The following is a 15,233-nucleotide window of genomic DNA, read 5'->3' as shown; positions in this document are numbered from 1 at the left end:
GTGGTGGAAAATTCGTTTAAAATGATAACATATTTTAAAACCGAGATATGCTGTTGTGTATTTCCATTAAAGACATTGAAATGACTAGTTTTGCCATATACAAGTGATAGACATTTTCAATTAATTAATAGCTTCCAATTCAAAGGAACACTTTTTGCAGTTATAGGGGGACCTAAATGTAGATTAAAATTTCTCAAAAAAACTCATCAAGTTCAGTTTCTGATTGTTTAAGATAAGATACTTAGACTGGAAATTGATACTGGTACATAAATCTGAACTGGTCAAGTGAATTAGAGTCTATGATACATCTGTAACACACAAAACAAAACCACAAATCTTTACAGGTAGCGTCGAAAACGACCACAGTGTCGATACACAGGGATAAGACATTAGTGTGAGACTGATATCTTCAAAAATTGTACCGTCAACATACAGAGACTCAAATGACCTGAATGACCAAATGAAAGTGCGAATTGATAGAGACATAACGCACGTCTTAACAAGTAAAGTTATATAGAATACGTATATTAGTGTCACCAGAACCACACACAAATATGAACGACATAAAAAGAGAGAAAAACAGTTTGGAAATCCGGTTCTCACCTACCCACTCCTTAAATGGTTCTGCATTGTTAAGGAACCTATAAATAACCAAGCACTTCGTGATTTTTACGGACATTGCAAAAGTCTTCGAACCACAGCACAAGTCGCATAGACGTAAGTGAATGCTTTTTTTACCTTGTTAAGAATATATACTACTTTAAGCATTGTTTTATTTAACATTGTGTATCTCTTTTTATCTCATTCATTACAGTTTATATACTGCACATACAACTTTTCAATGTTCCTTTCAGATACGTTTTTTCTTGAAACGGATAAGGAGATATTGTGAATAATCTGTAACAATATACATATATAACTTAGGAGAAACGGTAGTCTAGTGCTAGGACGTCGGGCTCGTGACCGAAGTGTTGCGGGTTCGCGTCAAGGCACGACACTGTGTTGTGTCCTTGATCAAGATACTTTACTCCGCTTGTTCCAGTCTATTCAGCTTTAAATGAGTACGTGGTTGGGCAGTGCTAGAATTGTTGAATGCTAGCTGTGAGCGCATAAATGGCAGCACCGGCTGTACATGTATGCTCCCTAGGGAGTTGAGAAAGATATTGGCTGGTTGCAAAGGCGTTATAACCACGGATAATAATTTGTGAACCGCTTTGAGACGACCTACGAACTAGGTTGTGATAAAGCGGTATAATTATTATTATTATCATTATTAGTAGTATTATATAAATTGATTAAAACTAGTAAATGTGTCATGTTAATTGTTAAACGTACATAAGAACAATTCGATAAACATATTTCTGTTGTTTGAATATATTACATTATTTTAACATTTTATTAATTGAAATTGCTAAAAAGATTTTTATCAACCCTATGAGTTCACTAATACCTTCTATTCAGTTTAACATATTTTAACTGTAAAGAAAATATGATTTTTAGAGATGTTTGAACGCAAAGTGCATACTTAATAAAGTGTTTATTACTGTAAGTATATCTGACAACTTCATCAGAATTGATAACAACAGGTCAAATCATGGTTACAAACAGATAAAGGATTTAATTATTAGAAACTATTGTTGACAAGAGGTCAATATCGTAATACTGTATCGAAATACTTAGCATTATGGATATATTTAGTAAAGAGCATACTTAACCCATTCACACCTTAAAATTCATAATGAACTATTCCGACCTTCGAATCGGAAGAGTTCAAATGTGTCTTCAGGGGGGAGGGGGAGTTAAATATATAACCACATTATCTATTCCAAATCTATTAATAATTAAAGATATTGCTTAATATTTGTGCGTATATGTTATGTAAATATGTCGATTAACGACTTAATTTCCTCGTCCTTGTTCGCAGCCACAGAATGCGTCTTAGATTGTTTGATCTAGATCTAAAACTAAATGTAGACACAGGTGCTAACCTCGGTCATAACTTAACATATCGTTAAATTACATCAATTAAATCAAAACATGATTATTTTTGTTATCCCAAGTAATTATTCACCTGTGGAAGGTGAGTCACTGTGCCAAAAATAGAATTTTTGAACCGGAATCAAATACATATTTACCTTAGCCATCATTTACGTTAAAACGAAAATCTAACATTTCTCCCTTCATTTTTGTTTAACAGATGATTGAGCGATTATCTGTTAGTGCTTCGATACGATGAATTGCAAAAGGCTTAATACTCACGTGGAAATTTGATGAGGTAATTGTAAACATCGTTGTACTCCAATGGTGGCCATTGATTCGGGTCATTGATCCAGGTGTCGGCGGGGACCTTGTAGGGGCATATATCTTCACCAATGATGTGTAATTTTTCTATATACCTTCCCTTAGCATCTGGCTGTAACTCTTCTTGATATCGAAATGACATGATGCGGTGATAACATAACTTGTCGTGAAATAATCGCAAATAAATATCGGACTAAGAGTAAAATAAAAATCTCCCCAGTTTACCACCAAACAAAGATGGCGGAGCGGTTGTGAAGTTTTGTCACGTGACTGTGATGTCATGCCGACATCGAGAATAGACGTTTTGACAGTTACCCGTCCGCCATCTTGGATCTGGGTCAAAAGCTTCAGGTCAGAGGTCAAGTTGTTAAAAGTTTTGTACGATTACATGGGCAACGCACGGAACCGATTCATTAAACAATACTTCTTTCCGCTTAGAAAGTATGACATCTAGTTTTGAAAATTCTATTACCTGCCTACGCTATCAATAGGCATTCTCAGTAATATTTAATACGAATTAACTGTTAATTTAGCAGTTTGTCTCAATTGAAGTAGGCCTGTCATATCAATTTTTATGCCAGTGTGCGTAGGTTTCAGCTGTCGTTCAGTTCGATCACGGAATTAGATTCGAGCCGTGGTTCGACATATCGCTGTTTTTATGTGCAAGAAAACGGTCATATTTTTGTGTACAATGAAGAACAATTATTTCTGTTTCTTATAATATCACTTTTTTTCACAATGAGCAATCGTACACATAACTTGTCATAACAGTTAAATATTTAATTATTGGATGTTGGGTGTGAGTCACTTGTGAACTGGGTGCAATGGGTATCTTGCATAAGTCATGTATGTAAATTGATTTTTTTTGTTTCGCCAGCTGTCTTTGTCATTTCTGCCTTTTTATTTTATTAACCCACACATGTACATGCAATGTTTGTGGCAGGTATGTATAATATAACCAATCCATTACACTAGACACCTGTTTTGATTTCGATCAAGCAGATTTGTACTAACAATTTTTCTAAATTTGATAACTGGTTATATAAATATATAGTTTACTAAACAACAGTGTGAAACAGGCTGGCTAGAGTTTCCTATGATCCCAACACTCAGACTTTTGACAGATTGATGTACATGTGTTGGGCAGACATCTGTCTGTCAAAATTACAAAAGTCTGGTACTTAGACCAGAGGAAACTTTGGGACATAAGTTCACAGAACTGTAGCTATAGGTTATAAAAAAGATTTAAGTATAAATACATTTTTAATGTGATTATCAAACAATATTTTCTTGAACTTTAAATTTAGTAACAGCACCAGTTTCTAAATTATGGAAACTTAAAACATTAGAGTTAATATTATGGGGCATTGCATTGGCCACAAACTAATTTTTGTAAGAAATATTCTGGTGTAAAACAGAGGTCTTTAGATGATGATGATGATGATGCAAAAGTGAAAAACTAGCATATGTTTATGTGCATGTGAATATGTACTATTAATGACATGTTTGTGTATTATGTAAAATCTCTGAAAAATAAACAATTACAAAAGAATGCCTTTAAAAAGCTGGATCTAATAGACAATTTGTCTTAGATGAAGAAAATTCCTTTCTTTCTCAGGACAGCCATTGGTGAATTTATCTTTCATCAACATCTTGATTTGTGATTAATATTATTTGTGTGAAATACAAATGAATTAATGAAGTGACACCATTTGGAAGCTTCCACTGTTCTATGAAAATTGTAAATGACATCTACATTGAATGTGAAAAGCAATTTAATTTGTACATTTATGCACTGCTAAAACAAAGTAGGAAAAAATGTTATAGTCATAATTATGTGTTATGTATAATTAAACTTCTGGTCTAGGACAGTGCACTTCATAAAGCATTTCCACCAATGCAATTTACCCATATTTATTTTAAATTTTATTTATTTAATGTTATCTTTACCATTAGATGTTTCTGGGGTTAGTTATATCACCATTGAAACAAAATCAAATACTGAAAAATCATTGTATGTTTCTAAATAATCATCTAAAAATATTTCCTACATATGTGTCGACTTGTTTTTATTTTGAGATATATGACAAGTTATTCAGATTAATTTATTTAACAATGCCATTTTGTTCTTTGCCATACAAAATAATTGCAGTGAAATATTATTTCTGAGAATAACTCGCCATATCTTGTATGAAATGAAATTCCATCAAATGAAAACCTTGCCAGATATAATATCAGATAAATCTCTTTGATGGTGTGAAATATGGTGTAACTCTTGGAAAATTGCTGATACTTTTGGCATAATGATTTGCATTCCCCATCAAAGAGGTAGACCAAGTGTCAGTGAACTGCTGCAATCAAAGGATTCCCTTTGCTAATTGTCTTCGAACTGACTTGTGAATTAAGCTGCAACAAATAAAATTCGAACACATTACAAATGGAGGACCATCAAGTTCCTTCAGAGCAAGTATTGAAATTAAGTTAAATTATCTAAATATATTTTTTCAAAAGAAAATCAAATGTGAAAATGACATGACTGTAAATAAAACAACAATATAGATCTATTTAGTACTACTGGTATAAAAGCAAATAGGGAAATCTCTACTTTGTTTGAATGTGTCTACGGCTAAACTACAATATCAAATCAATATAAAGATTTGAAAAATCTATGATTAAAGCCTATGTGTAATTGTGTGATCTGTAATATGTTACATTCAAACCGGTCTATCACATTAAGTGGTCAGGTTAAATGCAGGAAACACAAAGCCAATTAACGTTATAATTGCAGAAGTGCATTACACTGAAAACATATTTGTGACACAATGTGTGTACAATTCAAATATATGTCCTGTGGCATGACAATGTAGGGGATACATGGATTCGCCCAGCTGTAAAGGAGCAGTAGCCTGTAGGGAATCATCTTTCTGCATATAATGGGTTCGGTATAAAAATATAACAATTACAAATGGTAGTATGAGAGTCATTATAGTTAATAAATCATTTTTCCTTTATTGTCCTACTATCTTCCACCCATAACTTAAATATTTTATTAACGAATTTAAAATAATTGATTACTGGTAACTTATATTGCTTAGCCTGTTGTCTTATCCCTTTGTTAATGTACTGTTTTATTTCTTCTGTAATACTTGTAATTAGCTTTGTTTGTATTGACAATAAAATATTTTGAAAAGGGGTCCAGTACTTTGCAAATAGATATTGGTTAACACCTCGGCCGGCGCAATATATAAAAAATATCTCTCGTCGTCAGAATGTTCGTTTTGTCATCCGCAGTAGAACTGCTCTCTCGAGCTTTATCTGTTATAGTCGTTCAACAACGCTGCAACCATCGATAGGTAAGCTTTTGAAAAATATGAAAAATAAGTGAGTCTGATTATATAAAATATATACATTGATGTATTCCGTAATTTTCGTTCTCAAGCCCATCCGTAGGTCTGGCCTACCAGGCTAAGGGGTCACGCTTGTAAAATTATGATATTTCAAATGATAAGGATTTAGAATGTCGTCTTTAGACGGAATAGAAGGTTGGTTAGTTTTTTGCATCTGTTCCCCATAATGGTAAACATTGTTATAGGCAAAGATGTCCTTAAACTGTTAAGATTCAACAGCGCTCAATCGCCACGAGTGAGAGCACCGCCATATTGTTTACTAAAGTTTAACCACTTGACCTCTGACCCAAGATGGCGGCGGAAACTGTCAAAACGTCTATGAGTTCTCTTCGTAAGATTGAACCCTATATGTCAGCTTGTGTGTATAAACAAAGCAAGATGACAGAGATTTTCTTTATACCAATTATCCAATTTGTAAACATATTTCACACTCCAAACAATTTGATGTTCTATTTCAAAGTTCTGTCTTTGTTGTTGATCCTCTGCAATGACATACAAACTAACACTGGCCCAGTTGATTCTCTAAATAACAACTTAATGTGGCTCCACACATCGTCATCAGCGTCCATTTTCGTTACGTACTTCCGGAAAAGTACAGCTCGGACTCAATTATCTTGATCGAAATGTGCATGTACACTGTGTCGTCATTTCCGTATTGCGTATCGGGCATTCAATATCGTAGAGCAAATTATATTAACACAGGGCGTTTTCGTTTAAACGGTCAAACCGATCGGACCACTGTTGTTCGTTTATTAAATAAGGTCGGACCTATTAATCTGATGCTGCTTTCAGGCGAGCCTTGAGAAAGCCTTGTAAGGCCTGCATACACATTTTCAGATCCACCAGGATTTATACCCGAAATTGTTACATTTATAAACGGTCAAACCGGTTGTTCCGCATAAACGAACAGGCCCCTGGTAAACAATAGTACACGTGCGTGCCGATGATATGTCAACACCCGATATTGAGAATTTACCGGGAAATGTATAATCACACGTACTTCAGGAATAAAGCTTTCCAATTCATAGACATAAACAGACTCACGGGAGGACAGTTACATGAGACCAGACATCCTCAAGAATGTCATATAGGAAACACATGGAATTCGGACGTATATCGACCTCACATGTGATATCACGTGCTTACACGAGTTCATAAGCTCGAGGTCTTTACGATTTTCGCTGTTGAGGGAGTTTCGCTCTGTCGATTGAATCGTGTTTGCAAATGTAGTCTACTTACTCTGTGAAAATAATGTTTTGTAAAATATCAAGATACCTATAAAATGCATGTGTGAGCGCACGTGAGAACGGCATATCATGTGATAGCCTCTGGTCACATATGTACCTGACATGTAATTATAAACATACCGTGAGTAAGCTGACTGTGGAATGATGTCCAAAGTGTACAAGACTGAGGGTAATTTGGTTCCATTAAAGAACAATAATTTGATCATTTTGATATCATATTTTTGATTTATTTCCATCATTTTTGTTTTATGTAAACAGAGACAACTGTCATTGTGTAAATGTCATCCCTCTGCAAAAAGTTCCGATTTTTTCAAGGAAGATAACTCTCACCCGGATCAAAGTGATTGTAAAATGTAAAATTAATTAATTATAAAGCCATTGTGTATATTTTGTTCAATTTCCTATTCTATATGTACAGATCTTTGTGTCCTGTTTGCTTTTAGCTTGTAGATAATCACTTTTATCCGTACACATTCAATAAAAAAACGCTTTGTGTAACATGTATTACATATTTTGCGATAAATAAAATATGTGTAGGGTAAATAAGAAATGCTTCTTTTCATGTTATTATTATTGTTATTGTTTTGAACAATGCCACACACACACATACACAAAACGGAAAATATTAAAATTGACGAAATTTCAATTTTTTGTTATTTTTTCCAAAAAGGTCCCCAAACTTTCGGAATGTTTAGATTTTCATAAAATCAACTCTAGTTGCATAATCATTATATGAAAGTTTCAACGAATTTCGCTGGTTAATTGCGAACGTGTGGAGCCACCTTCAGTGCATTTTATCATGATAATTTTACAATATGTCATTTAAATGTTTGTTCTTTCAGAAACAAGACACATGTTATTGAAAGCGAATTCTCAGATATTCATATAATATGTTTAACTGAAACTAATTTAAATAAAAATATTGCTGATACTGATATCCTCCTAGACGACCACAAAGTTATATTTAGGAAAGACAGAGGAACACCCAGGGGTGGAGGAGTGGTAGTTTATGTAAAAGAATATCTGTATGCTAAAAGAAGAAAAGACTTAGTAATTGATGGAATAGAAATCCTACGGCTGTAAGTTAAAATCGATGAAAAAACGTTCTTAGTTGGATGCATATATCATAGACCACCGAATTCTTTAGTAGATCACTGGAATATTTTTGATAATATGTTAGAAAAGGTTATTGATTTAAATAAGGACTTGATACTGATAGGCGATATTAATAAAGATATGCTTAACCTTACTCCAAACTCTAGACTTTAAAGAAAAATGACTAAAAACGATTTGAAAAATCACATACATGAGCCAACTAGGGTTACTGCAGGCACATCCACTAGTATTGATGTTATTATGTCAAATAACTGTAATTAACAATATCAACAATAAAAGTAATGACAAATCACCATTAGAAGTGAATGGCAAGATAATAACTCATCCTGTAGAGAAAGCTGAAGTACCAAACAAATGTTTTGCTGCTTTCTCGACTGCAAATAAAATAGATGATGATGTTACACCACTAACTGAATTTCCACCATTTACCTTTAGTCATTATTACAGAGCAAGATGTCAAAGATCAACTCCATTTAATAAATACCAATAAATCAGCAGGTCCAGATAATATTTCCCCCTACTTTCTGGGAATATCTGAATCTTTAGTTTAATTAATATTATGTAATAAATCAACAGTCAAGTTGTCTCCCTTACACCTGGAAATGTGCTAATGTTGTCCCTATATATAAAGGTAAAGGTCAAAAGTGAGATATATATTATCAAAAAATCAATCAGGTTTCTTACCTAAAGACTAATCAACTTATGTCACAGTATAATACTATAGTAAGTCAGCTGGATGGAGGAAATGAAAAAAAAGCAAGTTTTTTGTGACATAAGTAAGGCATTTGACAGGGTGTGGCATTGAGGATTAATACACAAATTGTCGAAATAAGGAATTAAGAATAATATGTTGTGGTGGTTCAAAACTTATATTAGAGATAGAAAACAAAGAGTAATATAAGATGGTTTCCATTCTACTTGGCAAATGTTGAAAGCTGGGGTACCTCAGGGCTCGGTCCTAGGACCATACTTATATCTTTTGTACATTAATGATCTGGAAAATGAGATAGGATGTAATATAAAATTATTTGCTAATGCTACTTCATTATACAAAATAATAGACAATAGTCATCAGCAAGCAGCAAACAGTCGGAATGAAGATCTACGCAAAATATCAAAATGGGCAAATGATTGGGGTATACTTTTCAACCCAGACAAAACTGATTCTTTAATAGTATCTAAGAAAAATACTGCAGTTAACCTACATTTTGTACATCCACACCTAGTATTCAATAATATCCAGGTAAGTAATATTATGAACCACAAACATCTAGAGATTTATTGAAATGAACAAGGTAACTGGACATATCATATAAACTTTATTTTTGAAAAGGCATCTAAAGGAGTAAATGTCCTAGGAATGTTACAATATAAAATTTGTAGAAAGGCACTTGAAATAATGTATACTACACTTATCAGACCTATTCTAGAGTATGCTTGTGTTATATGGGATAACTGTACAAGACAAGAAAAGATCTCTTGGAACCTATCCAGCTTGATGTTATTAGGATAATTACTGGTCTAAAAAAGGGCACTAGCCATTCTATATTATATAAAGAAATGGGATGAGAAAGTTTACAGAATAGGAGGGATAAACATAAACAAATCTTTTTCTTTAAAATAACAAACGAAATAACTCCAAATTATCTTCATGAAATTATTCAACAATATATATTAAACCCGAAGGAAAATACACACAATCTTAGGCACTCAAGAATTTTCAATGTGCCTCTTCCTAGAACCATGCTGTATGCTAATAGCTTTTTCCCCAGTATGATGAACATATGGAACAGTGCCAATAATAACTTTACTAATACTACTAATATTATTACTTTTAAAAGGGAAAAACAAAAGGTAATTATAGGGTACACAGACAAAAATTATGTACACATGTATTTAAATACTCTAGTTCACGAAAAGTAAACGTGATTTTTACGGACATTGCAAAAGTCTTCGAACCACAGCACAATTCGCATAAACGTAAGTGAATGGGTTTTTTTACCTTGTTAGAATATATACTACTTTAAGCATTGCTTTTCTTAACTTTGTTCTTTCTTTTTATCTCATACAACTTTTCAATGTTCCTTTTCAGATACGTTTTTACTTAAAACGGATAAAGAAATATTGTGAATAATCTTTAACAATATACATACACAATGTATATAACTTGGAAGGCACTGTAGTCTAGTGCTAGGACGTCGGGCTCGTGACCGAAGTGTTGCGGGTTCGCGTCAAGGCACGACACTGTGTTGTATCCTTAATCAAGATACTTTACTCCGCTTGTCTACTCAGCTTTAAATGAGTACGTGGTTGGGCAGTGCTAGAATTGTTGAATGCTAGTTGTGAGCGCAAAAATGGCAGCACCGGCTGTATGCTCCCCAGGGAGTTGAGAAAGATATTGGCTGGTTGCAAAGGCCCTATAACCACGGATAATAATTTATGAACCGCTTTGAGACGACCTACGAACTAGGTTGTGATAAGCTGTATATAAAAACCTTGAATTATTATCATTTTTATTATATAAATTGATTAAACCCAGTAAATGTGTCATGTTAATTGTTAATCCGTACACATGAACAATTTGATAAACATATTTCTGTTGATTGAATATATTACATTATTTTAACATTTTATTTATTGAAATTGCTAAAAGGTGTTTTATCAACCCTATGAGTTAATAAAGTGTTTATTACTGTAGATATATCTTACATAACTCATCAGAATTGATAACAACAGGTCAAATCATCAGATAAAGGATTTAATTATTAGAAACTCTTATTGACAAGAGGTCAATATCGTGATACTGTATCGAAATTCTTAGCATTATGGATATAATAGTAAAGAGCACACTTAACCCCAACTTCGCGAGCCAAGGGTGTTCAATACGATACTCTTCTATTCTATTCTTCGATACTCAAAAAGAGCTTCCGGTGGCCGGAACGGAAGGACGCAAGCTAAAAATGGTGTGAGAACTTAATCGATTGATCATGCTTGTGTGGATATTATCCGTTAATAATCACCTTTATATGTCAACATATTGACAAGTTATGATTTCCTTCAAGTTGAGAACATGAATTCATCTCAAAACATCGATAATGAAGGTAATTGACTATTCTTGACCACTCTCCTTTGTTGACCATAGGCCGCCATCTTGAAATTTTTACTCAACTCTATTGAACAATTTTATTTAACAAATATGGATGTTACTGCAGCCTCAAGTTTGTCACCTCAACTTATGGACAGTGTTAAACTAATCCAAGGTATCACCGACCCCTCNACAATATTCGAGACGTAATTGTCTAAAGCTCAGAGGCATCCCTGAACACGACAACGAGGGTAGTTCTGAGAACACTGACCAAATCATTTTAAACCTGTGTAATGAAACACTAGGAGTAATGGTTACTCAAGGGGACATCAGTAGATCCCATCGGGTTGGACCCAAGTCCCCATCCCGCCCCCGTGACATTATTGTAAGATTTATTTCTTATAACATCCGAGCCCAGGTGTACGGTGCGAGATTCTCTCTGTTTTCACCCTATGTGAACGAAGCATCCAATGCCAGTCAAAAGTCATCACCAGAGGCACATACGCCTCCGCCATTTTACATCAACGAGGCCCTCACCAAACAGCGAGCCTCAGTTTTCACTAAGGCCAGTTTTATGAAGTCATCCGGCTGTATAAGCGGAACTTGGACCCAGGATGGACGTATAGTATTGCGCCACAAGGACGGAACGCGCACACAGGTTACATCACTACGGGAGATTGCATCCTATCCAGACCCTCCCCCTCCCATCCGGCGTAGTCGTCCCAGGACGCTAGATGATCGTGACCGTGGCACTAAACATCAACTCGTTGCTCCTTCAAAGATCTCGTTTGCTCAAGTGACACGTGGATCAAAGTCCTCCCTTGGACTTGTCACATCAACTCCCAACAAAGGCCGGGGTATTTCAACATCCAACACGTTCTCCCCCCTTGTTAAGGAGTCAAACTCTACCCAGAAATCTTGTGGATCATCTACTTAGTTCATAGACCAGGACCATTCCAAATTGCCTACTACTTATGGTCAACTTTCATTCCACTAGGAATAATTTGTTTATTATGGCTTAGTGACAATTATGTTCTCAAATCAAATTTAAATAAAGTTCTACTGATTTATTGATTGATTGTGTGTGTAACTCTCACAACCCGTTATTCAATTAATTTAGCTACGAATGTAATGTCAAGCATGTATCCGGGTATATAATTTATAATGTAACCTAACTTAAAGCATTATCTTATAATCTCTCAAATAAATTCCAAATAATGAATTATGGAATTCAGCACTACCCCTAAGAATTTATCTCAGTTAAAAATAATTTTATATCACGGACTTAGATATCCGTGGTTATATATATTGTTCAGAAGTGAACATGTGTGTACTGTTGTATGTCAATATATTCAATATTTTATTATAACAACATTACATGTTGAACAGAACTGTGTGTATATTATGTGCGTAGTATGTGTGTGTGCTCAGCTGAAAGTCCTGTAGTAAACAAGCAAATGCAATATGCTTTCAGATGTTCCCATCCTAATTCTAAGTACCCATGTATATATCTGCATATATATTTATTTGTATGAAGGAGTACATCATTGCGCAAAACGCTTCTTCAAATCAGTCACTATCTGTGAAATGTCTGTGAAATAACACCAACGTTAAATATGTGAATATAAATATCTAATTGTTAATTATGCAATTTACGGGTACCTCTTGGCAGAGACGTATACGTTTGTGTGTATGGATCTACATGCATTTTTATGGCTTTTGTGAGGGACACAGGGACACACGTTTGTTTGTGTATGATCGTTCTCTACAGTGATCATAGTATCTATTTATAGAATTGTCACTAAATCTGTATATATAAATATTGTTTTGAGTTTATGAAACCCTTACTCCTCCATTATAAATACATTATTATACGTACTTCCAGTAGTCTATGTATCAACACGAAGAAACCAATTAATGACTCCATTACGGATATCCTGTCATGATGAGTGTATCATTCCCTTGCATACAGTATTATAAGCATATACACAGTAATATCACTCTATTTACATGTAGTAACCTGATATCAGTGTAACTCATGACATCGTAATAACCTATTGCGTCAGGTCAAAGTCGTGACATACCTTGACTGTGATGGTTAAACAATGACGTTTTTATATTCCCAAAATAAAAATAACACTCTCCTATCTGTGTTTACATACGTTAAAAACCCTACACGTGTCATGGGCTTACTTTTTATTGGTAATCTTTTCTGCCTAATATGTGTGTTACTATAAATAGTAACAGTTTATTTATATCGCCTAATCCTCTCTATTGCAAGCATGCTTTGAATCTGGATCTTGGTCTCCTTTGTGCTTGCTCAAACCCCATTTTTCAGCATCTGTGTCAAAAGGAGATGCTACGTTGATCATGACAGGAACCACACAAACGATGATCTGATGATCTTGTTTTGAGGTGAGTTAAACCTTGCCGGTATGACACTGGCATTTTTGTTGTTTTTTGTATATATGTTAACCTACTTCTTTCTTACATATAGATGCAAAATTTCTTTTATATTAGAACTATATGCCTCATATCATGTACATGATATTATCTGTTTGACAGAGACACATCTCAATCAGGAAATACATAGTACAGTTGTTACGGCAGTAGCGGATCACTTTGCATATAATTGCTACACAGGATTTTTGCAAAACTTTTTTATAAAGACATCATATATTTTCAGAAAGTACATTTAATTACCTCTCCAGTGATACCAAAAGATCTTCATAAAATCAAATATACACAACGAAATAAGGAAAACAAGACCTACCGATTTGTCGGCTATAGCGGGTCAGTACGGCTATACCGGATCACGCCCTTTGGCGGGCCTCTCACTCACGATTCAAGTTAGATGGGACGTCTCAAAACACATTTTTCAGAGGCATCTTATTATTAATTGAAGCCTTTGCAACGAATACACTTTAAATATAACTCCAATACATGTGCAAACTCTCCAAACATATGTAGAAATTTGAAATCGTGAATGCACGTGGAACGATGCTATGCGAATGCATACGCGTGTTCAGCTGAACACTGATCCGTTATAGCCGAAAAATCACACATCGGATAAGACACAATAACGCATGTAAGCATTATCCAAGATTACCAAACAATACAAGATTCTGAAACAAAACAATATAATTCACCATTTAAATGCATATTTATTTGGTTGTAAGTGTGTATTTTAATAGAATCTATTTCTTCATCGAACCGTCCGTTTTCCAAGATGGCGGTCATCGCTATAGGAGCAGATTGAGAAAATATAAAATTCGGGATTTCTGGACATGATACGTGTATGAAGATATTTTTTTTTAGATTGTAAGAAACAACTTGTTACCATGTGCAAACAATTAATTTCTTTCTAGGATCAATACATTTTGTGTAATCAGCTTTTGTTTATTGACTGATCCGCTACTGCCGTAACAACTGTAATGACATTATGATTGATTCACATCCTGGTGAAACACATCGGAGGGATAGATTAACAGGATTTGGAGGGGGCATTTTAATATATTATAAAGATACAGTTTTAACCAAAAGGAGACATGATTTAGAGAATGATGACATTGAAATATTATGGATCGAAGTTTGTGCAGGGAATCATAAATTATTACTTGGGTGTATATATAGCGATTTCCGCCGTGATGTCACAAAGTCACGTGACTTCCGACTGGTTGGCAAGACAATCGGGAACCGTCGGCAAGAATGTTGTTTACATAGGCCTATGTCAGATCGATCATAACATGTTTTCCGTTTAATTACGATGGTTGTGTCCTGTTGTGTTATCAACTGCACTACAAGATTTGATAATAATAACCCAAAAAGCTTTTATCGTGTACCAAAAAAACCTGACATACGCAGACAACTTTGGATTACAGCTATTAAGCGTTAAGGCCCAGAAGGGAAGCCATGGGTGCCTGCAGATCATGATAGAGTGTGTTACCGACATTTCATTACTGGTAAGATATTTTTCTTTATACATTTATATAAAGATTTATTGATATGTCAATTGTCCTGAAGTAAATTAATACCTACCACCACCAACAGAGCCAACAGAAGGTAATTTATTGTTTC

At 34.4% G+C, this 15,233-nt stretch overlaps 1 long non-coding RNA gene across 1 annotated transcript; it reads left to right on the top strand.

Moving 5' to 3' along the window:
• Positions 1 to 679: 679 nt before the first annotated feature.
• LOC110442378 lies at positions 680 to 15,120 on the top strand. Its single transcript, XR_002462013.1, has 3 exons — positions 680 to 717; positions 13,438 to 13,571; positions 15,038 to 15,120. It is a non-coding gene; the product is annotated as an uncharacterized LOC110442378 (long non-coding RNA).
• Positions 15,121 to 15,233: the final 113 nt, after the last annotated feature.

This window comes from Mizuhopecten yessoensis, unplaced genomic scaffold, assembly GCF_002113885.1.
Source record: "Mizuhopecten yessoensis strain PY_sf001 unplaced genomic scaffold, ASM211388v2 scaffold716255, whole genome shotgun sequence".
NCBI classification, from domain to species: Eukaryota; Metazoa; Mollusca; class Bivalvia; order Pectinida; family Pectinidae; genus Mizuhopecten; species Mizuhopecten yessoensis.
The sequence above is the reverse complement of the archived record's forward strand: the minus strand, read 5'-3'. Positions and strand labels throughout refer to the sequence as shown.